The 25,490-nt window shown below is 42.8% G+C and overlaps 1 protein-coding gene across 1 annotated transcript in view; it reads left to right on the forward strand.

The window, feature by feature from the left end:
- The window catches only part of LOC126252714 (5-phosphohydroxy-L-lysine phospho-lyase-like), a 334,596-nt gene that overhangs the window by 191,434 nt on the left and 117,672 nt on the right, over positions 1 to 25,490 (forward strand). The window lies entirely within an intron of this gene.

The following is a 25,490-nucleotide window of genomic DNA, read 5'->3' on the forward strand; positions in this document are numbered from 1 at the left end:
GGGAATATTGCGTTCTCAGCAGCGCTGCAGTCACAGCAGAAAGGGTCGACCAGGAGGGCTCAGTGACTTCGAACGTGGACTAGACATTGGATACAGAACGAGATTTTCACTCTGCAGCGGAGTGTGCGCTGATATGAAACTTCCTGGCAAATTAAAACTGTGTGCCGGACAGAGACTCGAACTCGGGACCTTTGCCTTTCGTTGACAAGTGCTCTACCATCTTATTTTTTCCCTAGAACTTAGAACTACTTAAACCTAACTAACCTAAGGACGTGGCACACATCCATGCCCGAGGCAGGATTCGAACCTGCGACCGTAGCAGTCTCGCGGTTCCGGACTGAAGCGCCTAGAACCGCTCGGCCACTGGCAACCATCTGAGCTACCCAAGCACGACTCACGACCCGTCCTCACAACTTCAATTCTGCCAGTACCTCGTCTCCTACCTTCCAAACTTCAGAGAAGCTCTCCTGCATACCTTGCAGAACTAGCACTCCTGGAAGACATTGCATGTCAGCTGAATAACAAATCCCTCAGCGACATTTCGACCTTTCTAAAGCTGCCCAAGTTGACTGCTAGTGATGTGACTGTGAAGTGCAAACGCGAAGGAACAGCCATAGCTGAACCAAGACCGGGTAGACGTCATGTAATGACGGACAGGGACCGACGAGCACTGCGGAGGGTGGCTTTTTAAAACACAGCATGAAATGTGCTGAAGGAAGCACTCGTGAGTTCCATGTTGCTACCAGTAGTCTAGCTAGTACAATGACTGCTAGCCTATGAATATACATATGTGCTGTATTTCGCCATACTGAAGTGCCATATGATAGGATGCGGCAGGACAGGATACAGTATTAATATCGTGTCTGTGTTTACTTTCCTTGACATCTTACACTGCTGGTCATTAAAATTGCGACACCACGAAGATGACGTGCTACAGACGCGAAATTTAACCGACAGAAAGAAGATGCTGTGATATGCAAATGATTAGCTTTTCAGAGCATTCACACAAGGTAGGCGCCGGTGGCGACACCTACAACGTGCTGACATGAGGAAAGTTTCCAACCGATTTCTCATACACAAACAGCAGTTGACTGGCGTTCCCTGGTGAAACTTAGTTGTGATGCCTCGTGTAAGGAAGAGAAATGCGTACCATCACGTTTCCGACTTTGATAAAGGTCGGGTTGTAGCCTATCGCGATTGCGGTTTATCTTATCGCGACATTACTGCTCGCGTTGGTCGAGATCCAATGACTGTTAGCAGAATATGAAATCGGTGGGTGCAGCAGGGTAATACGGAAAGCCGTTCTGGATCCCAACGGCCTCGTATCACCAGCAGTCGAGATGTCAGGCATCTTATCCCCATGGCTGTAACGGATCGTGCAGCCACGACTCGATCCCTGAGTCAACAGATGGCGACGTTTGCTAGACAACAACCATCTGCACGAACAGTTCGACGACGTTTGCAGCAGCGTGGACTATCAGCTCGGAGACCATAGCTGCGGTTACCCTTGACGCTGCATCGCAGACAGGAGCGCCTGCGATGGTGTACTCAACGACGAACCTGTGTGCACGAATGGCAAAACGTCATTTTTTTGGATTAATCCAGGTTCTGTTTACAGCATCTTGATGGTCGCATCCGTGTTTGGCGACATCGCGGTGAACGCACATTGGAAGCGTGTATTCGTCATCGCCACACTGGCGTATCACCCGGCGAAATGGTACGGAGTGCCATTGGTTACACGTGTCGGTCACCTCTTGTTCGCATTGACGGCACTTTGAACAGGACGTTACATTTCAGATGTGTTACGACCCGTGGCTCTACCCTTCATTCGATCCCTGAGAAACCCTACATTTCAGCAGGATAATGCACGACCGCATGTTGTAGGTCCTGTACGGGCCTTTCTGGATACAGAAAATGTTCGACTGCTGCCCTGTCCAGCATATTTTCCAGATCTCTCACGAATTGAAAACGTCTGGTCAATGGTGGCCGAGCAACTGGCTCGTCACAACACGCCAGTCACTACTCTAAATGAACTGTGGTATCGTGTTGAAGCTGCATGGGCAGCTGTACCCGTACACGCCATCCAAGCTCTGTTTGACTCAATACCCAGACGTATCAAGGCCGTTATTACGGCCAGAGGTGGTTGTTCTGGGTACTGATTTCTCAGGATCTATGCACCCAAATTGCGTGAAAATGTAATCACATGTCAGTGCTAGTATAATATATTTGTCCAATGAATACCCGTTTATCATCTGCATTTCTCCTTGGTGTAGCAATTTTAATGGCCAGTAGTGTACTCATTACGAATAGCTAGTGCTTAGTTTTGGGGCATTTTTGCTGGTATAGTCCCCCCATGTGAAGTCTTTATTGATAATGACATCAAAGAATTTGTGACTCCTTACCTCTTTCAGAAATGAATTACCTAGTTCAAGGGAGATATTATTAATCCTTCCAGCCATTATATTTCAAACTTGATTTTCATGCAAACAGAAATGGAAATCCGTTAGACGAAAATACGGAAACACCAAAAATACAACACATTACCATGCCTAATACGGTGTACGAAAACTGTTAGCAATCGAAACAGTTTCCACTCGTCGTGGAATGGATAAACACAGTTCCACGATGATTTTCAACCGAATACTACACCATTCTTCCTACAAAATAGACCACAAAGGCTCAACAACACTGAGATCTGGTGACTCTAGAGGCCAGTGAAGATGCGGCAGTTATCCTCGTGCTCACAGAACCTGTCCAGGACGTTGCGAGCTGTGTCAACAGGGTCCTTACGTCTAAGAACACAACAGCACCGTTGGGGAACAATCAATGTATCATGAGATGAACCTGATCAGCTAAAATGGTCACATAATACTTGGCAGTAATGTGCCCTTGCAGAGTATCCATGGGTCCGATGGAATACCACGATATGGCTGCCCAAACCATTACCGAACCCCTGCCAATATCCACTCTTGGGCCGTAAACTCGGCCAGAAGCTGGAAACAGTGCGAGACAAGACTCATCCGACCAAATGAGCTTCTGATATTGCCCCATAGTCTAGGTTTTATGGTTTCGGCATCAAGTTTTCTTGTTACTGGTTTTGCATCACTGATACAGTTCCCCACAGTCGTTTAATGAACAAAGTAACAACATATGGACTATCAGACCAATTGTGTGATTGGATTGAAGAATTCCTAGAGAACAGAACGCAGCATGTCATTCTCCATGGAGAGAAGTCTTCCGAAGTAAGAGTGATTTCAGGTGTGCCGCGGGGGAGTGTCGTAGGACCGTTGCTATTCACGATATACATAAATGACCTTGTCGATAACATCAGAAGTTCACTGAGGCTTTTTGCGGATGATGCTGTAGTATATCCAGAGGTTGCAACAATGCAAAATTGTACTGAAATGCAGGAGGATCTGCAACGAATTGACGCATGGTACAGGGAATGGCAATTGAATCTCATTGTAGACAAGTGGAATGTACTGCGAATACATGGAAAGTAAGATCCTTTATCATTTAGCTACAATATAGCAGGTCAGCAACTGGAAGCAGTTAATTCCATAAATTACCTGGGAGTAGGCATTAGGAGTGATTTAAAATGGAATGATCATATAAAGTTGATCGTCGGTAAAGCAGATGCCAGACTGAGATTCATTGGAAGAATCCTAAGGAAATGCAATCCGAAAACAAAGGAAGTAGGTTACAGTACACTTGTTCGCCCACTGCTTGAATATTGCTCACCAGTGTGGGATCCGTAGCAGATAGGGTTGATAGAAGAGATAGAGAAGATCCAACGGAGAGCAGCGCGCTTCGTTACAGTATCATTTAGTAATCGTGAAAACGTTACGAAGATGATAGATAAACTCCAGTGGAAGACTCTGCAGGAGAGACGCTCAGTAGCTTGGTACGGGCTTTTGTTGAAGTTTCGAGAACATATCTTCACCGAGGAGTCAAGCAGTATATTGCTGCCTCCTACGTATATCTCGCGAAGAGACCCTGAGGATAAAATCAGAGAGATTAGAGTCCATACAGTGGCATACTGACAATCTTTCTTTCCACGAACAATACGAGACTGAAGGGAGAATCAATAGAGGTACTCAAGGTACCCTCCGACTCACACCGTCAGGTGGCTTGAGGAGTATGGATGTAGATGTTGATGTAGATTAGTGGTTTTAGAATTCCAGTTCGTCCCACAATTCCCTGCTTCCGGAGCTTCCTTCGTTTTATTTTGGCGCTGACAGGGTTTACGAGTGCGACATTCATTTTTGAAGTGCCTTCTGCAATTGTCGTCGTCTTATTTTTCGTCGCAGTCCTCTTCAATGGCTGTTGTCACTATCACTCAACAAATACTATTTTTTCCCTTTCTCTGTATCCGATATAAATCTTTGTTGCGGTATCTCTTGAAACGCCAAACACTTTGGTCCCCTCGGTTACGGATGCACCCACTGCGAGAGCACCAACAATTTGTCCACCTTCGAATTCACTTAGCTCTTGTGTAACACACAACTGCCAGAACACTGTTCTGACCATGACTGACACTCGTAACATACTGAGGACATTGTGCTAAGGCCGCCCACACCCGCGGGCAAGAGGACCGCCTCCCCCCCCCCCCCTCCCTCACATCGTAGCTCCATAGCTCTCGGAGAAAAGAAAATCTAGCATTGTCAGGTGTTTTTCTTTCAAGAAAAGGATTTAAAAGTCCGTAATAAGCGGCTATTTAACAGGGTCGGAATTGGAACTTTTTTATGGCTACTTAAAATTCCCAATAGTCTTCCGAAATATTAAATATACTCCATACCACCAGGTATACCTCCCTCCCCTTCCCTCATCAAAAAACTAGCGTATGGGTGCCCTTGCGTTGCGCAGATCATGTTCATAGACAGATACAACAGCGCAACATGCATGCTTGCTTAGCATCTGTATATTTCATGTTCAAGCACGCATTCATTGCGGTGCATCCAAAATTTAGCCAACCCCTGTATATGACAGTATGTGCCCCAAGCGAACTGAACTAAAACAGTCACAAAAACTAGTTGTAGGGGAGGCAGATACCGTACTGATATTTGCTGTAATTCAACTACAAAGAAGATACCGGCAGCTTATACAACCTTGTTCGCTCGATTGTTGAGCGTTTCTAGTCAGTGTAGTGCGCTTGTCAGAAAGGATAAATAGAAGAAATAAAGTAGATCCAAAGACAAGCAATACGTTTTATGATTGTTCCGTTTAGTAAATGCATGAGCGTCAGTAACAGCAGAGATTTCAAGAAAAGCGCTTGTAACTTATCATTTCGTCATCCAGGGGCCTGTGCTAGTTGCTATTGTGAATGGCAAGGCCAGTTCCATTTCTACATCTACATCTACGTACCTATTCCGCAAGTCATCGTACGGTGCACGGCGGAGGGTGCCACGTACCACTGCTAGTCATTTCCTTCCCTGCTCCACTTGCAAATAGAGCGAGGAAAAAATGAATGTCTAAAAGTTTCTTTGCGAGCCCAAATTTCACACATCTAATCTTCACGGTCTTTACGCGAAATATACTTTGGCGGCCGTACAATCGTTCTGCAGTAGGCCCCAAATGCTAGTTCTCTAAATTTTGGCAATAGTGTCTTGCAAAAAGAGCGTTGTGTTTCCACCCGAGATTACCATTTTAATTCACAAACCACCTCCGTAATACTTGCGTGCTGAGCGAACCTACTGGACCGAGCGAGGTGGCGCAGTGGATAGACACTAGACTCGCATTCGGGAGGACGACGGTTCAATCCCGCGTCCGGCCATCCTGATTTAGGTTTTCCGTGATTTCCCTGAATCGATCCAGGCACATGCCGGGATGGTTCCTTTGAAAGGTCACGGCCGACTTCCTTCCCTAATCCGATGAGACCGATGGCCTCGCTGTCTGGTCTTCTTCCCCAAAACAAACCAACACGAACCCACTGGTAACAAATCTAGAAGCACGCCTCTGAATTGCTTCGATTTCTTCCTTTAATCCGACCTCTTGAGGATCTCAAATACTCGGACAGTACTCCAGAATGGATCACACTAGCATTCTATATGCCGTCTTCTTTAAGGATGAGCTACAATTTCCGAAAATTCTCCCACTAAAACGAAGTCTAGCATTCCCCTTCCCTAGTACCATCCTGACGTGCTCATTCCATTTCATGTCGCCTTGCAACGATACGCCTCGATCTTTAATCGATTAATCGATGTGACTGCGTCAAGAAGCACCCTACTGGTCCTGTATTCGAATGTTACAGGATTGTTTTTTCTACTCATCCGCATTAACTTACATTTTTCTACAATTAGAGCAAGTTACCATTCATCACACCAACCAGAAATTGTACCTAACAAGGGAACATTCCCAAGTATCAACAAACAATCAGCCGGCCAAAGTGGCCGTGCGGTTAAAGGCGCTGCAGTCTGGAACCGCAAGACCGCTACGGTCGCAGGTTCGAATCCTGCCTCGGGCATGGATGTTTGTGATGTCCTTAGGTTAGTTAGGTTTAACTAGTTCTTAGTTCTAGGGGACTAATGACCTCAGCAGTTGAGTCCCATAGAGCTCAGAGCCATTTGAACCATTTTTGAACAAACAATCTTGACGAAACTCCCCGCGTGTGTTGAGGGGGCAAAATAGTGCATACGTATTTTTTTTTTACCCAGTTTCACTTTTGAGGGATAAAACATCCCGAGAGGTAATTTGGCATTTTAGATTTAGTGGAAATATCCTCGAAACGATTATATACAAAATATGTTTATCGTATAATAATAATATGTAATTAACGTTCTTGAAAACTGTGTAATAAACTTTCGTAATAATTTGAAATTTTGCAAATAGCCCACCAACATTAATTAATTTTGACAGTGAAAACTTTTGTTACAACATAAATTAAAGAAGCTCTCAAGCAGTATACGTCCCTGTGTAATAAAGCTTCTTCCTCTTCTTCTTCAGTTCAAGTATTAGGCAAGTTGCCTCCAACGGTGCCGATCTCTTGCATGGTCTTCCTACTTTTTTTCCAGTGCATTTAAAATTCAAATTCTTTACCGGGAATCCTTCTCCACCGACGCAGTCTACACGTTCCTTCCATTTTCTCCTATTTTTCTTTACTTTCTCATTTAACTTATCTATTCCTCAATCTTTCCTCATATCTTTATATCTTTTTCGTTTTTCCCTTGCGCATCCTTCCATTGTTTTTAGAAATCTCATTTTCGAGCCTTTATTCTAATTTCTTGGTGTGTTGTTGTTGTCGTCTATGCTTCACTTCCATAAGTAAGGGTTGCTACTGCTATTGTTTTAGGATTTCTTTCCTGGCTTTATTTTGCAAACTTTATACAATGGTTCCATGTATGGACGTAAATTTATTTAAATTTTAGTCCAAGTCATGGTTATATTCGTAACTGATGTCGCATCCTAGATATTTAAAATGTTTTACTTGCTCTAAGATTTTATTATTCTTACTGGCTGTCTGCCCTGAAATGACATCACTTACGTTTTGTTTACAGACAAAGTTAGATTGTAATCTGAGACTATCTGCTTCAAGTTATAGAGTCCATATGAAGGTCATCTTCATTCTCTGTAATCAGAGTTAGGTCATCTGCATATAAAATTACATATAGTCTAGTGTCACGATCTGAAAGAACTCCATGTATGTTCAACCTCTTCCATTTGCTGATAACTTTTTCGCCGTCTGTGTATAGACTCTTTTATTTTATTTTTTTTTTTATTTGTGAGGGGAGATGGATAACCTCGTTGAGCCATGATATTCCATAGTATTACTCTATTCACATTATCGAAAGCTTTCTCAAAATCCACAAAAGCGAGATGGAGTCCCTATTGAACTCTCGTCTCTTTTCTATAACTTGTTGCAAAACCATTGACAATAGTTGATCGGCCATTTCTAAAACCTGACTGTTCTTCAAATATTAACTGTCCCATGATATTTTTAAGTCCTGCATTCAGCATTTTGGCATACAATTCATAGGCTGAATCCACGAGGCTTATACCTCGATAGTTATTATGTTTATTTTTATCGCCTTTTTAAAGATAGATATTACTTTCTGCCGACTTATTTATCCAGCATTGATTAAATATGTGAAGAAGTCTGAAGCTGCAGGAATAACCCTACATATCTCCACAGTTCCATATTAATACCGTCTAAACCAATGGTTTTTCTATTTTTTAAAAAACTTTTAGAGCTTCCGTCAATTCTTTCTTTTCAATACCGTCCAGGCCTTTGTGTCATTTAGTTCAGGTAATGTCTGAGTTAAAGTATCATAATACCACAATTTTTATAATGAGCGATCCATTTATTGTCCCATGCATTATTGAACACGTATACGATCATTTTCTTGTCTGTTGAGTGTGTTTATCACTTAATAAGCGATAGTTTGTCTGTCATGTAAATCATGCTCTACATTGCTAATAAAATGTTCCCATGATTCTGCGTGCTCTTTCCAGGTTACGTATTTCGCGTTATTTCTCTTCTCTTTATATTCCTTGTCCTTTACATTAGCGAGATTATTTATGTAGGCCTTGAAAGCTTCTTATTTTTCTTTAACTGCTTTTTCCATCTCTGACGTTGAAGTCCTTACTCCTCTAAGTTCCCTGTATTTCCCTTTCTTCTCCAGAACCTCATTATTTATGTTCGGTACGGCTGTTTTTTACTTTTTCTATTCTTCTTCAAAGTCTTCTACCGTTTCTAAATTTGCTAATGTTTTTGTCATCCGCTTTTGATAGAGATCTCCCATGCTGCAATCTTCTAAGAAGTGAACTTTAAGAATTTGATCTTCCTTTTGATCCTGAACCGTTTTCTTCGGTTTTCTCCGTTTTGCTTGGATATGCCTTATTAATGCCAATAAGAAGTGATTTGATCCAATATCCACTCCTCGATAAACTCTGGTATCTCTAACCTGTCCAGGAAATCCCTCATTTATTATTACATAATCTATAATAGGTCTATATCGTCTTGCTGTCGAGGTAAATTTGTGTGTGTCTTTCTAGCTAAAGAAGCTGTTGGTAATTTTTAAATGATTAAATGTAGCAAAATCTCTGAGTATTTTTCCGTTTCCATTACATAAGTTTTCTCCAAATGCGCCTACTATTTTTGCAAGTGGTATATTTCCAGTTCTAGCATTAAGATCTTCCATAAGCAAAATCTGAGCTACGGTCCTGCATACCGTTAGGCCGTCTTCTGCTCACGCCCCAACATCGTGCAGCCCGCCTCCAGTGGTGTCGCGACAGGCGTGAATGGAGGGACGAATGGAGACGTGTCGTCTTCAGCGATGAGAGTCGCTTCTGCCTTGGTGCCAATGATGGTCGTATGCGTGTTTGGCTCCGTGCAGGTGAGCGCCACAATCAGGACTGCATACGACCCAGGCACACAGGGCCAACACCCGGTATCATGGTGTGGGGAGCGATCTCCTACACTGGCCGTACACCACTGGTGATCGTCGAGGGGACACTGAATAGTGTGCGGTACATCCAAACCGTCATCGAACCCATCGTTCTACCATTCCTAGACCGGCAAGGGAACTTGCTGTTCCAACAGGACAATGCACGTCCGCATGTATCCCGTGCCACCCAACGTGCTCTAGAAGGGGTAAGTCAACTACCCTGGCCAGCAAGATCTCCGGATCTGTCCCCCATTGAGCATGTTTGGGACTGGATGAAGCGTCGTCTCACGCGGTCTGCACGTCCAGCACGAACACTGGTCCAACTGAGGCGCCAGGTGGAAATGGCATGGCAAGCCGTTCCACAGGACTACATCCAGCATCTCTACGATCGTCTCCATGGGAGAATAGCAGCCTGCATTGCTGCGAAAGGTGGATATACACTGTACTAGTGCCGACATTGTGCATGCTCTGTTGCCTGTGTCTATGTGCCTGTGGTTCTGTCAGTGTGATCATGTGATGTATCTGACCCCAGGAATGTGTCAATAAAGTTTCCCCTTCCTGGGACAATGAATTCACGGTGTTCTTATTTCAATTTCCAGGAGTGTATAAAACATTAATTCAGACTGTCACGGATGATCCTCTAAATATCCTGATTTGTATCAGGCATACTTCAATGCATTGGTAAACCTGGGCGAAGAGAAATGATTTGGTACTAGTGCCTGCAGCTTGACTGCATTGCTTGTCAAGTGGAAACTGACAATATAATCATTCAACAGAACTAGATCTGAAAGTCTTCTCACAAATTTCTACCAGCGACGAAAGCCGTATATGTTCCATGGCTGTCTCTGTGCCATCGGGCCCTCTGGGATTACCAGATGTTTAATGTCCTCGGGAATGACACTCAAAACCGTTTTCTTCGCTCTGACTACCCTCCTTTTCATAGATTTAAAAGAAACTACTGATGAGTTTGGACCGAGAATTCGAGAATCTCTTTTTGAAGCTCTAAATATTCTTGTGACAGCATCTAATTCTGGTAAGCAAACATCTGACCAGATCAAAAGGTAATTGAAAGATATTTTCTTTCCCATTGAGGAAGAGGTACTTGATTATTGTTAGATTCTTGCGGTGATCGGTGTGAAAGAACCGTTTAGAACATCGTACCTGAGGACAAGGAACTTGTTTATCTGGTGATCCCAAAGAGCTCGACAGCACAGGTACGGCCGTGGGACGTACACACTTTTCGATGTTGGGACAACTTCGTTAGAAGACTTTTGGATCTAATTCTGTTGAATGATTCTGGTGTCAACCTCCACCTCAGAAACAAAATGATCAAGCTGCATTCATTAGTACAAAATCGATTCTCTTCATCAAGGCTTACCAACATATGAAATACGCCTGATACAAATCAGAATGACAATTTGAAATCCTGTTGTTTTTGTTTTACATAGTGTACTCCGTAGTGTATATTACGTGAGGAAATTTCGTTCATTTTATATGCATGGTGAAAAAAGGTATGTTTTAAGCTTTTCTTTACAGATTATCATTACTGTAATAATTTGCTATCATAATAATGAGTTACTTATTTTTTCAATTAACAAAATACTAGTATTTGAAACGGTAGACTAAAAAACAAAAAACCTTGAATGTAAAACGTAAAATAACAATTTACAACATAAAACAAGTATGAGTAAAATAAATAATTAGAACAGTAATGAGTGATATTTTAATTAGGTATGTTGAAAATACTTCGACAGTACATTGCAAACAGCTTATTTTCCAAAAATGGTATTTCAGAAACCAGCTTTATTACACAGGAATGTATGTGGCAAGTGATGATCGAAGGGATCGCTGTGTCAAAAATCTACAGATACCAGTCATTGAATGCTGAGCGCTATTTTGACCGGAGCAGAGGTGATATTCTTCCTACACGTCGGTCAGGGAGCCTGAAGATGGCGTAATAAAATATAAATAAATAAATATAAATATAAACTGGAAATTTAGATGACTGAAGGTGTTTTTATTCGATATTTTATACTGAGCAGCCGAGGTCCCACAATCATCTGTATAAAGATGGATTTACAGAGACTTCTTTAATTTATGTGTAACAAAAGTTATCATTTGTCAAAAGTAATTAATGGTGGTGTGATATTTTGCGAAGTTTCAAATTATTACAAAAGTTGATCATACAGTTTTCAAGAACATTAATTACATATCACCTTTTATATGAATCATAGTTTTTTTGCGTATTATCGTTTCGAAGACATTCCCATTACCTTTTGGATGTATTGTACCCCTTAGAAATGAAATTGGGCACGAACAAAAAAATAAATATTGAACTATTTTGCCCCTCTACACGTCCGCCAAGTTTCACCAAGATCGTTTATTGACACTTGGCAACGTTCAAAAATGGTACAAATGGCTCTGAGCACTATGGGACTTAACAGCTGAGGTCATCAGTCCCCTAAAACTTAGAACTACTTAAACCTAACCAACCGAAGGACGACACACACATCCATGCCCGAGGCAGGATTCGAACCTGCGACCGTAGTGGTCGCGCGGTTCCAGACTGAAGCGCCTAGAACCGTTCGGCCACTCCGGCCGGCTTTGGCAATGTTCCCTTGTAAGTCATCTTGTATACTCCTTCAGTCACTCAACGACGGCACCTTCCCAAACATCACAACGTCATCAGCAAACAACCGTAAACTTTTTGCTCACGCTGTCCATCAGAATATTTACGTATTCATGGTGGATCACCTAAAACTTGCACCGCAAATATTGCGGAAATGGAAAGTGCTACTGATTTGTGGTTTTCACACACTGGATTGGTAGTCAGGGGCTCATATTATTAGCCAGTCAACAGATAGTGACAACATTTAGAACGTGTATTTTTTGAGCAAACATACATTTTTTAAAGGAACAATGTCTATTGACATTAACAGGTAAGAATTAGGGTAAATTACAAGGGTCACTTCTAAAGAAATGCACACTATTTTTGTAAAAATAGAGTTTTCATTCTGCATGTGTGAAAGTTTTACAGTGTGTAGATACATCCCTCCCGCTTGTTTTCAAACTTAGTTCAACCTGTTCCTGTGAGTGGTGCCGTCACAGCATGTCTTCAAGATGGCTGCTACACTTGACGTTCGTCAGAACCAACATGCTGTCATAGAATTCCTGTGCTGTGAAAACGAGACAGTGGGAAACATACACAAGAGGTTGAAAAGGTGTATGGAGATGGTGCTGTCGATTGCAGTACAGTTAGTCGGTGGGCAAGCAGGTTACGTGATGAAAGTGGGCACGGCAATATTGAGGATTGTCCTCGCAGCGGCAGGCCTCGTACTGCAAACACTCCACACAATGTGCAGAGAGTTAAAGAATTGGTGACTGCTGACAGATGCATCACAGTGAACGAATTGTCACGCTACGTTGGGATAGGGGAAGGAAGTGTTTGCAGAATACTGAAAGTGTTGGCGTTAAAAAAGGTTTGTGCCAGGTGGGTTCCCAGGATGTTGACAGTGGCTCACAAAGAGACAAGAAAAACGGTATGCAGCGAACTTTTGGAACAGTACAAGAATGGTGGAGATTAATTTCTTGGAAGAACTGTGACAGGTGATGAAACATGGCTCCATCATTTTTCACCAGAGACGAAGAGGCAATCAATGGAGTGGCATCATGCAAATACACCCAAGAAAAAAAATCGCAACCACACCTTCTGCTGGAAAAGTTATGGCTACGGTGTTTGTCCATTCTGAAGGACTCTTGCTTGTGGACATCATGCCAAGTGGAACCACCATAAATTCTGATGCATATGTGACAACACTGAAGAAACTTCAAGCTCGACTGAGTCGTGCTCGACCACATCGGCAAAAGCAGGATGTTTTGCTGTTGCACGACAATGCACGGCCACATGTCAGTCAAAAAACCATGGAAGCGATCACAAAACTCGGATGGACAACACTGTAACACCCTCCTTGCAGTCCTGACCTGGCTCCATGTGACTATCATCTCTTTGGGAAACTGAAAGACTCTCTTCATGGAACAAGGTTTGAAGACGATGACTCCCTTGTGCACGCCGCCAAACAGTGGCTTCAACAGGTTGGTCCAGAATTTTACCGTGCGGATGTACAGGCGCGGGTTCCAAGAGGGCGTAAGGCAGTTGAGAGGGATGGAAATTATGTGGAGAAATGAAATACTGTTCCTAAAGGATGTATTTACACACTGTAAAACTTTCAAACATGTAGAATAAAAGATGGATTCTAACAAAAATAGTGTGCATTTCTTTTGGAGTGACCCTCGTAGAACGTCGGTTGTGTTTGTTGGAGGACTCTAGTGCAAGTCATTTACGAGATATCGTGTTTTGCAAAATTCCCACACCGGCACCTGTACAATGCCTGTGGTAGCACACACTAAAGAACAGCACAAGTGCATACACTAGTTATGTGGACTTTAGCCAGTAACAAGACAGTTAACCATCACAAGTTGGTTTCAAAGTGACCGCCAGCACTGGCAAAACATGCTTCCAGTCTGGTATGGAACGACTGCTGCCCGCGTGCTATCATTTCAGCGGAGATTTCCGAGCAGGCTGCAGTAATACAACGTTGCATATCATCTGGTGTAGTTGGTATTTCCTCATATACAGCGACTTTTAGCGTTCCCCCCAGAAAAAAATCCACAGGCGTGAAATCTGGGGAATGGGCCGGCCAAGGTACAGGTCCTCTGCGTCCAGTCCAACGATTTGGAAACAATTCGTGAAGACATGCTGTAATACTTCGTGCACTGTGGGATGAACAGCCTTCATCTTGGTATCACAGGTTTCTCTTAGTGTGCACAGTGAAAGGTCTCTGTTGGATTCCTTTCATGTTAATTTCTTAAATCTGTTGTCATTTACGGCATAAATTCCTCGTCTAAATTTACTGTGGCGTTTCTGACTATCTGTGAGGAGACTGAGTAGTGGAACGTGTTTCTTTTACACATAAACAAGAACGATCTGTCACACTACTACACTTTAAAACACAGTTTATATGTAATTCATGTCACACAGTCTCATACGGAACCTACATCCGCTTTCTTTTATATACTGTATATGATAAGATACTGTCATCCCCCTTCCCTTCTGTGTGAGAGGATGAATGAGCAAATGTATTTCTAGTTGCATGCTTGAGGGTAGCAGACAAGTCTGTCTGCTAGAGAACAGTAGGACCAACGTCGGAACAGGTAGCTACGCTTTCTAAAAGCAGAGAGGTTTCTATTCTTAGTATGGTCCTGTCCGTCCCTTGTCATGTTGGTATAGGAAGCTGCCTCTCTGGCCACTTCCGTTTGTATTTGTGAGCCACCCTCAGAAAGGGACCACGGCAGTCTGTCCGCGGCGAGCGTCTGAAGTGGTAAGATCTCCGGCTAAGAGTGTGTGTGTTAAGTCCGTAGGACAATGGATTTCTTAAGTTCAGCCTAACTGAAAATTTAATCACCTTTTTTCAGGTTTGGATCTAAAATATCTAATGTTATCTTGAATTGCAACGCAGTGTATTTCGTGTATGAAGTTCAGAATATCTTCCAGTAGTTACTTTGTCACTACTTTGTGAGTAAAGTGGAACCACGTGTTGATCAGTAACTCTAACTAAGATCATCACTCTTAAATGCGAATGTGCGTGAGATTATAACGTCTCGTCTTGACAATATTTTTCAATATAGCAACTTTTCTTTATGTTCAACCCACGTGGGGTGGCCTTTGTGAGACCAGTACCACGTGCTTATACAATTGTTTGACCCATCAGGTTAAGAGTAAGACGATAGTAACCAGTTCAAGGTTTTTCTTTTGTAAACTGCGTTACGATGTAATTTATTTTCATTATCAAAATTATTGTGGAGTTACACTCTTAGTGTAAAACGAGTTGACCACGTGAAGCATGGGGTGTAAGCATCAAAGTAGCCCTCAGCTATTCTTTTCAGGAAGATTTCACAGAGAGTTAGTATGAATTTAGTATACCAGTGTGTGGTAATTTCATGACGGACAGGATTGCGCTACGAACGTAACTTCTTTGGGAGGAAATTGAATCGGTTGGTTGTGGTTAATTTCCTCTTGGATATTTTACAACGTTCTTCGTGTGTTATTTTATGAATGCAGTGTTGTATGTAGTCTCCCAATCTTAGCTCTCTATTTGATGTGTTCCATAAGATTACAAACTCACATTTTCACAGTCCTAAATAAGGCACCAGCTTAGTTATGACTCAAGTTTAATATGCTGAAATTTCAATGATCAATGTTAAAATAAATTTCCAAATATAAACTGATTTATTTCTTTTTATTTAAATTCTCTTATATATATATATATATATATATATATATCACCGGTTGTCGTATGACTATTAAAAGATTATAATTAATGTTAGTCTGGTTGGGAATTTGGTAAGCTAGACTGGATACCTGGTGAAACAGTTGCTCAGTAATGCAAGGTTAACTTCCCCAGACAGCTCACAGCTTTTAACCCACTTTTATAGTCTTGAATATCAGCACCGCTTTCAGAACAAATTAAAGCAACAACATTACAACAGGAACGTCTTGTATCATCCGTGGGAGATGGTCTGTTGAAGGCTGCGATACTTATGTGCGTTCAGTGTTCCGTCTGTGAAAAACGGGCCTATGAACTGATGGTTCACTATCCCGCACCACACGTTTACACTCCATGGGCGCTGACGTTCCGCCTGACGAAGCCAACGGGGATTGTCAACAGACCAATAATGCATCTTTCGGCGGTTTACGTTGGCGCGACTGATAAATGTGGCTTCATCAGTAAACAAGGTACATGATATATCTGGAGCATACTGTCTTTATGCCCATGTACAGAAGTTAACACGATTCCCATAATCGTTTCCATACCGCTCTCGATGGAGACAGATGTGATAGGGACTGAACGTACGTCGATGGAGAAAGCGTGGGACACTTGCCTGACTCATGCGCGGGAGCTGACGTGTGGATCAGTCGCAACAACAGCAAGAACATCAATTTCCCCCCTTCTGCCGTCACTTGTTTCCTTCTGCTACATTGTCTACGTGTTACAATACCACTTTCCCGTAAGTGGTTGAAGAGGTTGATAAATAATTGCCGATATGATTCATGTCCATTGGGATATCTTGCCGCATACCCATACAAGAACGAACGGTATTCTTGCTACACTACCCATGAGCACGTCGGCTTTTTCTGCATTGGTAAACCCCATCGTCCAATCACAACCTACTGCTTGGACCTTCACACACTAACTGACTAGCAAATCGCAATACACTCAAGAAAAACACAAGCACACTGTAGGTAAACATAGCAACAACGTACCTAGCAACTACGCGGGTTGAATGGGAGAAACAAGTGTCGATGTGGAAAATTTTCAAAATACAATATCTCATAAACGACTCGCACTAGCATCCTGCAACAAATACCACTGACATTCTAATTTATCCTGCTTCTAGTCTGTTAATTTCAATAGACATTGTTCCATTTAAAAAGGTGTGGTGTTTGCACAAAAAGTACACTTTCTAAGTATTATTGCAGTCTGTTGATTGGATAACAATGCCAGCCCCTGATTACCAATTAATCTGTGAACACCGCACATCAGTAGCACTTTCCGTTACCGCAGTCTTTGCAGTTCAAGTTTTAGATGATTCACCCTGTATACAGAATAAAAGCGATCCTATCGAACTTACATGTGGTGCTCCCAACGAAACCCTTGTCTCTGCCGAACATCCGCTGTCGAGGACTACGAACTAAGTTTTATTACTTGAAAAGCCTTCGAGCTACTCACTTAGCTGGGAACCTAAACCGTAAGCTCGGACCTTCGTCAACAGTCAGGGGTGAGATACCATGTCAAATCCTTTCCGGCTTCTGGGGTATGGGGGCTACTTTCTAGCCTGGAGATAATGGTCCCCTGTTCCCTTAATCCGGCTAAATTTGTGGTGGTCGGAGTCGACCCTGCTATTTTCAAAGGCGAGAGATTTCCACAGGCTGACTGGTATTCCCAATAATACCCGTTGGGAAACAAACCCCTGAAAGCGTAGGCAGGTAGCAACACCTTGTGGCAAGTGTTCCGTGCATTAGCAGGAAACAGCCAATACTGAAGTGGCTACATTTTGCTCTTGACGCTGATTGGCCGAAAGGTCTGCGTGTTGAGATGATATTGTGGGGCACTTTTGGAACTCGTAAAATACAGAGTCGGCTGGCAGTCCCTGTGGGGTGCAGGGGGCGAATTTGTGCTGTGTATTTCAGAAGTTGGTAGTCCGTGATCAGTAAAGTTGTTCTCTCTGCACGAAAAGTTTCGAAGGTGTTCGATATTGCGTCCGTGAGCACGGAGAAGGGAAGCAGCTTAGTCAATTGCCCATTTTCAAGGCGGCTGTTGCTGTTTAGTGAGTGCAGATGGACTCTGTAGCAGGAGGTCGCCTAGCGGAGCATGGGCAACAAACTAGCTGAGGTTGTTGTTTAATGAACGAGATGTACTTGGAGAGCCGGCCGGGTTGGCAGAGCGGTTCTAGGCGCTACAGTCTGGAACCGCGGAACCGCGCGACCGTTACGGTCGCAGGTTCGAATCCTGCCTCGGGCATGAGTGTGTGTGATGTCCTCAGGTTAGTTAGGTTTAATTAGTTCTAAGTTCTAGGGGACTGGTGACCTCAGAAGTTAAGTCCCATAGTGCTCAGAGCCATTTGAACCATTTTTTTGTACTTGAAGATGTACTCGTCAAAGTGGAGAAACAGAAATAAACTAACTGTTTTTCCCGTCGTGCTCTGAAACACTAAATCTGCGATTTAATGGTATCATAAATAGTCATTGCTAGAAACAAGCAACAATTTTGTAATGAACATAAAGTTTACACCTCCAGATTCCAGGAGGGACAAGTGCTCTCTCTTGCTGGTACTTCGACCTCTGCAGAAGCTATCATCCTTACTGCTCAATAAATGGAACGGAATGTTCTTCATTTTTTGTGTTTGTAGTGATGAGGATATGAAGCAGAAGGTACGCGTTACAGATCTTAAATGTCTAAGTTCTGCAGCTTATGCGTTCCGGGAAACATCCGAACTTTTGAAAAAAAAGAAACCGATTTCTGTTTTGCATACACATAGTTGACGCAGCCAATCCCAAAATTGGTTTTATGCCAACTTCTGCTGACTATTTACCTGTAATAGGGTTCATATGTTGTCAGAGCTTTTCCTGAAAACGCGATAGTGTCCCGTCTGACTTTTCCCACAGCTGAAACCCAACTGGAAAAATAACTGCCATAAGACACGAAGGCTCTTGAAAAAATAGTTTGGTAAATGATTATGAGAGAACCGTTGATGTAGGGGTAGCGTTTTTGACCAGTAATCAAAACATCCTGAGTTCGAACTCAGTAACTTCTTAATAATACCTCGCCCTCGTTCTGCCAAAAGAGGTTCAGGAACTCACATGACCTAAGGATGGGGAACTGCCCCTAGTAGGCGGAAGACTCAGCAATGATCAACGGCAGAAATCAATGGAAATCACTGCTTTAAGGTCACATAAAAGTTGTATCCACAGGACACGCAATCTGCAATTGAAAATGTGTCATAATGATCTCTCCATTGGCAAAAGTTCCCGGATTAGTCCCCCATTCGGATCTCCAATAGGGGACTACCAAGGGAGAGGCGACCTTGAGAAAAATAACAGGCGAAGGCGTAACATTTTACAAGTCGGAGAGTGGAAAGTCAGAAATTTAAACGCAGTGGGAAAGCTAGAAAATCTGAAAAGGAAAATGGAAGGGTTCAGTCTAGATGTAGTGGGGGTCAGTGAATTGAAATGAAAAGAAAATAAGGATTTCTGTTCAAACGTACATAGCGTTATATCAATAGCAGCTGTAAAACGTATAACGGGACTATGGTCCGTTACGAATAGTAACGTAGGGTAGAGAGTGAGCTACTGTGAGCAGTTCAGTGACAGATTTGTTCTCATTAGATTCGACAGCAAAATAACACTGACAACACTCCAACGTTGCAAGCAGAAGATGAATAGACAGAGAAAGTGTATGTGGACACTGAAAGGGTAATTCAGTATGTGAAATGAGATGAAATTCTAATAATTACGGGGGAAGGAACAGAGCGGAGGGTTACAGGAGAATATGGGCTTGCCAGCAGAAAAGGGAGAGGAGAAAGATTGACTGATTTCTGCAATAAATTTTAGACGGTAATAGCGAATACTCTGTTCAAGACAAAGGAGGAGGCGTACTAGGAAAAGGCCCAGAGGCACGGGAAGATTCCAGCTAAATTACGTGGTCAGGCAGAGATTTCGAAATCAGATATTGGATTGTAAGGCGTTCCCAGGTGCAAAATCAGACTCAAAAAAATGTTCAAATGTGTGTGAAATCTTATGGGACTTAACTAAATGGTTCAAATGGCTCTGAGCACTATGGGACTTAACATCTGTGGTCATCAGTCCCCTAGAACTTAGAACTACTTAAACGTAACTAACCTAAAGACATCACACACATCCATGCCCGAGGCAGGATTCGAACCTGCGACCGTAGCAGTCGCGCGATTCCGGACTGAGCGCCTTAACCGCGAGACCACCGCGGCCGGCTGGGACTTAACTGCTAAGGTCATCAGTCCCTAAGCTAACACACTACTTAACCTAAATTATCCTATGGACAAACACACACACCCATGCCCGAGGGAGGACTCGAACCTCCGCCGGGACCAGCCGCACAGTCCATGACTTCAGCGCCTAAGACCGCTCGGCTATTCCCGCGCGGCGATACAGACTCAGATCACAATTTAGTAATGATGAAGAGTAGACTGAAATTCAAGAGAATCGTCCGAGAGAAACAGTGTGGAAGGAGTCGGATACTGAAGTGCTGAGGAATGATGAGATGCATTTGAATTTCGCTAAAGATGTGGATACTGTGGTAAGGAATACCAGAGCAGGAAGTTCAGCTGCAGTGGATGCGACATACCTAGAAGGGCAATCACAGATGTTGGACCCTCGAACGTAGGTACAAGGAAGGTAACTGCGAAAAAACAGTGGGTAACAGAAGAATGCTTCAATTGGTCAATGAAAGTAGGAAGTAATGAAAGAAGGAATTTCGAAAATGTTCAGGGAGGACAGAAATACAGCAATTTAAATCCCTTAGGTATGAAATACACAGTAAGTGTTGGACAGCCAAGGCGCTTCGGCTGTAGGAAAGATGTGGAGAAATCGAAAAAGAAAAGTACGTCGGTAAAACTGACTCAGCATACAGAAAAGTCAAAGCAGACTTCAGTGAAATTAAAAACAATGGTGGTAAATTTAAGAGAGCAGTGAGAACTCCACTGTTAAACGCAGGGAAGAAAGCGGATAGTTGGAAAGAGCACATTTGAAGGCCTATATGACGGGGGGGGGGGGGGGGGGGGGATCAAACTTTCGGGAAAATGTCATCCAATTTCGAAGACAGCAAGGACAGAGAAGTGCAAGAATGATAGCACAGTCAGCTTAACATCTCATGCATCCAAGCTCAAGAATGATGTACAGAAGAACGAAAGAGAAAGACAGTTCTCATGCGCGTGACGATAGGAACAAGACTGAAGAAAAATCAAGACATGCTCGTAGGACATGTCGACCTAGGAAAAGCTTTCTGCAATGTAAAATGGTGCAAGGTGTTTAAATTCTGAGAAAAATAGGAGTAAGCTACAGGGAAAGAAAGAACCAAGAGGGAACATTAAGATTGGAAGACCAGGTCAAAATGGCGTAAGACAGGGAAGCGACCTTTCGCCCATTCTGTTCAATTTATGCACCGAAGAAACAATGATGCAAATGAAACAAAGGTTCAAGAGTGAGATTAAAGTTCAGGGTGAAAGGATATCAAAGATAAAATTCGCTGATGGCATTGCTGTCATCACTGAAAGTGAGTAAGAATTGCTCGACCTTTTGAATGGGATGGTCTAATGAGTGTACAGTATGGATTGAGAGTAAACCCAATAAAGACGAAAGTAATGAGAAGTAGAAGAAATGAGAATAGCGAGAAACTTAATGTTAAAACCGGTGATCACAAAGTAGACGAAGTTAAGGAATTCTGTTATCTTGGGAGCAAATACACTACTGGCCATTAAAATTGCTACACCAAGAAAAAATGCAGACCATAAACGGGTATTCATTGGACAAATATACTAGAACTGACATGTGATTACATTTTCACGCAATTTTGGTGCATGGATCCTGAAAAATCAGTACCCAGAACAACCACCTCTGGCCGTAATAACGGCCTTGATACGTCTGGGCATTGAGTCAAACAGAGCTTGGATGGCGTATACAGGCACAGCTGCCCATGCAGCTTCAACACGATACCACAGTTCATCAAGAGTAGTGACTGGCGTATTGTGACGAGCCAGTTGCTCGGCCACCATTGACCAGACGTTTTCAATTGGTGAGAGATCTGGATAATGTGCTGACCAGGGCAGCAGTCGAACATTTTCTGTATCCAGAAAGGTCCGTACAGGACCTGCAAAATGCGGTCGTACATTATCCTGCTGAAATGTAGGGTTTCGCAGGGATCGAATGAAGGATAGAGCCACGGGCCGTAACACATCTGAAATGTAACGTCCACTGTTCAAACTGCCGTCAATGAGAACAAGAGGTGACCGAGACGTGTAACCAATAGCACGCTATACCATCACGTGGGGTGATACGCCAATATGGCGATGACGAGTACACACTTCCAACGTGCTTTCAACGTGATGTCGCCAAACACGAATGCGACCATCATGATGCTGTAAACAGAACTTGGATTCATCGGGAAAATGACGTTTTGCCATTCGTGCACCTAGGTTCGTCGTTGAGTACATCGCAGGCGCTCCTGTCTGTGATGCAGCGTCAAGGGTAACCACAGCCATGGTCTCCGAGCTGACAGTCCATGCTGCTGCAAACGTCGTCGAACTGTTCGTGCAGATGGTTGTTGTCTTGCAAACGTCCCCATCTGTTGACTCAGGGACCGAGACGTGGCTGCACGATCCGTTACAGCCACACGGATATGATGCCTGACATCTCGACTGCTAGTGATACGAGGCCGTTGGGACCCAGCACGGCGTTCCGTATTACCCTCCTGAACCCACCGATTCCATATTCTGCTAACAGTCATTGGATCTCGACCAACGCGAGCAACAATGTCGCGATACGATAAACCGCAATCGCGACAGACTACAATCCGACCTTTATCAAAGATGGTACGCATTTCTCCTCCTTACACGAGGCTTCACAACAACGTTTCACCGGGCAACGCCGGTCAACTGCTGTTTGTGTATGAGAAATCGGTTGGAAATTTTCGTCATGTCAGCACGTTGTAGGTGTCGCCACCGACGCCAACCTTGTGTGAATGCTCTGAAAAGCTAATCGTTTGCGAACCTTCAACATCGTAGTGCGTCAGCAATCGTTGGTTAATATATTAAAAAAATGAAAACCCAACTCGATTGCGAAAAAATCACCTAGTGTTAAGTGTTAACCCAGGTTTCGGCGTAGATAACTACATCTTCTTCAGAACAACAATAAAAACCGCAATTTTTCTTTTTCATTTATAAATGTATAGCTATGGTGTTCTTTTAATCATTGACAAAGGTCTTCTTAGGCACTTGCGGTTTTTATATTTGTTCTGAAGAAGGTGTAGTTATCTACGCCGAAACCTGGGTTAACACTTAACACTAGGTGCTTTTTTCGCAATGGAGGCGGGTTTTTAGTTTTTTAATAAGCTAATCATTTGCATATCACAGCATCTTCTTCCTGTCGGTTAAATTTTCGCGTCTGAAGCACGTCATCTTCGTGGTGTAGAAATTTTAATGGCCACTAGTGTAAAACCGTGACGGACGAAGCAAGGAGGATACAAAAAGCGGACTAGCTCAGGCAAAGTGGACGTTCCTGGGCAAGAGAAGTCTACTGGTATCAAATATAGGCCTTAATTTCAGGAAGAAATTTCTGAAACTGTACGTTTGGAGGCTTGAAGCACAGCATTGTATGATAGCAATTTACAGACAGCGGAGAACCCGGAATAGTAGAGAATCCAAGCATTTGAGATGTGGTGCTACAGAAGAATATTGAAAACTACGTGGACTGATAAGGGATGATGAGATTCTCTGCACAATCGGGTGAAGAAAGGAACATAAGGATACCACTGACCAGAAGAAGGGACAGAATGACAGGACGCATCTTAAGAGATCTGGGCGTAACCTTCATGATACTGGAGGAAGCTGTAGAGGATAAAATCTCTAGGGGAAGACAGAAAATGGAATGCATCCAACAAATAATTGAGGACGTACGGTGCAAATGCTACTCTGAGATGAAGTTGTTGGAACAGGAGAGGAAATGTAACCAGTCATAAGACTGATGACGAAAATAAAAAGTGATTTATTAGATTCATATGATGCATTGTTCATTTTTTAATTTTAAGTGTCTGTACTGGAAAACTTTTGTCGTACTCCTTGTATTGCTTCTGACATTTTGTAAATAGTGATGCTATTGGTCTTCGGTAAGTTTCTGCGAGACGTTTAAGGTGTGACCACAACGTGGTATGCAGCTCTTGCCTCAATCTAGTGCGGCTCTTTTGGATTTGCCAACGTTGAAGGTGCGCAGTCTTCTTGTCGCCGTGATAACAAAGCCACTTGAACTGTGTCTACCAAAATATATTACATTGTGAGTGTCCTAAGTTTATGGGCATTATAATTTATGGCAAGTTTAACGGGTCTGGGCATATTCTAGATCTTCACAGAATACAGTTTGGCAAATTATGCATTACGTTAGTTACCCTTGTTGGTGATATACGAGATGTTCTTGGAGAAACCTGGTCTTTAAGCTCAAAACATTACCACCACGTCCCAACACTTATTTTCTTTGATGATTTTTGTCTCTAGCAACTAATCTCTTGTTACACGTAATAGTGGTCACCATGATCACAATACAAGTTCTAAAAACGATTTACTTAGGAATCTAAAACATCTGAGTCTTGTACAAAAAGGTGTTCATAACTCTGTCACAAAAATTTTCAACTTTCTTCCGTCAGATATCAAAGTTCACGTCAGTGTCTTTCTTACATTTAAATCTAAATTAAGAAAATACCTTATGGGAAAGTCCTTCTACTCTCTTCATAAGTACTTGCAAATAAAATGATAGTTGTTGTAAATTAATATTGTCCTTTACCCTTTGTAAATTTTATTTTGAGAGTTTATATTTTTAATTTCTTAACCATAATACATCTTACTATTCGTTTTAGATGGGTAATGTACGAATTTTCTTTTCTGTACCATACTTAAAGTTATTTTCAGTAAATGTTCCTTGAACTATATCCAATTAATTTTAGTTCAACTTTAAAAGGTTATCACCAGTTTACGCTACATTTTCGTTGCTGTACAAATGTTTATTATCTTCTTTGTGTCTTTATGTTTCTAAACCTGACTCGTTTCACGTCCTTCTGACTTACACCATGTGATCAAAAGTATCCGGACACCTGGCTGTAAATGAATTACAAGTTTGTGGCGCCCTCCATCGGTAATGCTGGAATTCAATATGGTGTTGGCCCACCCTTAGCCTTGATGACAGCTTCCACTCTCGCAGGCATACGTTCAATCAGGTGCTGGAAGGTTTCTTGAGGAATGACAGCCCATTCTTCATGGAGTGCTACACTGAGAAGAGGTATCGATGTCGGTTGGTGAGGCCTGGCACGAAGTCGGCCTTCCAAAACATCCGAAAGATGTTCTATAGGATTCAGGTCAGGACTCTGTGCAGGCCAGTCCATTATAGGGATGTTATTGTCGTGCAGCCACTCCGCCACAGCACATTATGAACAGGTGCTCGATCGTATCGAAAGATGCAATCGCCATCCCCGAATTGTTCTGCAACAGTGGGAAGCAGATAGGTGCTTAAACATCCATGTAGGCCTGTGCTGTGATAGTGCTACGCAAAACAACAAGGGGTGCAAGCTCCCTCCATGAAAAACACGACCACACCATAACACCACTGCCTCCGAATTTTACTGTTGGCACTACACATTCTGGCAGATGACGTTCACCAGGCATTACCCATACCCATACCCTGCCATCGGATCGCCACATTGTGTACCGTGATTCGTCACTCCACACAACGCTTTTACGCTGTTTAATCGTCCAATG

Source organism: Schistocerca nitens, chromosome 1 (assembly GCF_023898315.1).
Source record: "Schistocerca nitens isolate TAMUIC-IGC-003100 chromosome 1, iqSchNite1.1, whole genome shotgun sequence".
NCBI classification, from domain to species: domain Eukaryota; kingdom Metazoa; phylum Arthropoda; class Insecta; order Orthoptera; family Acrididae; genus Schistocerca; species Schistocerca nitens.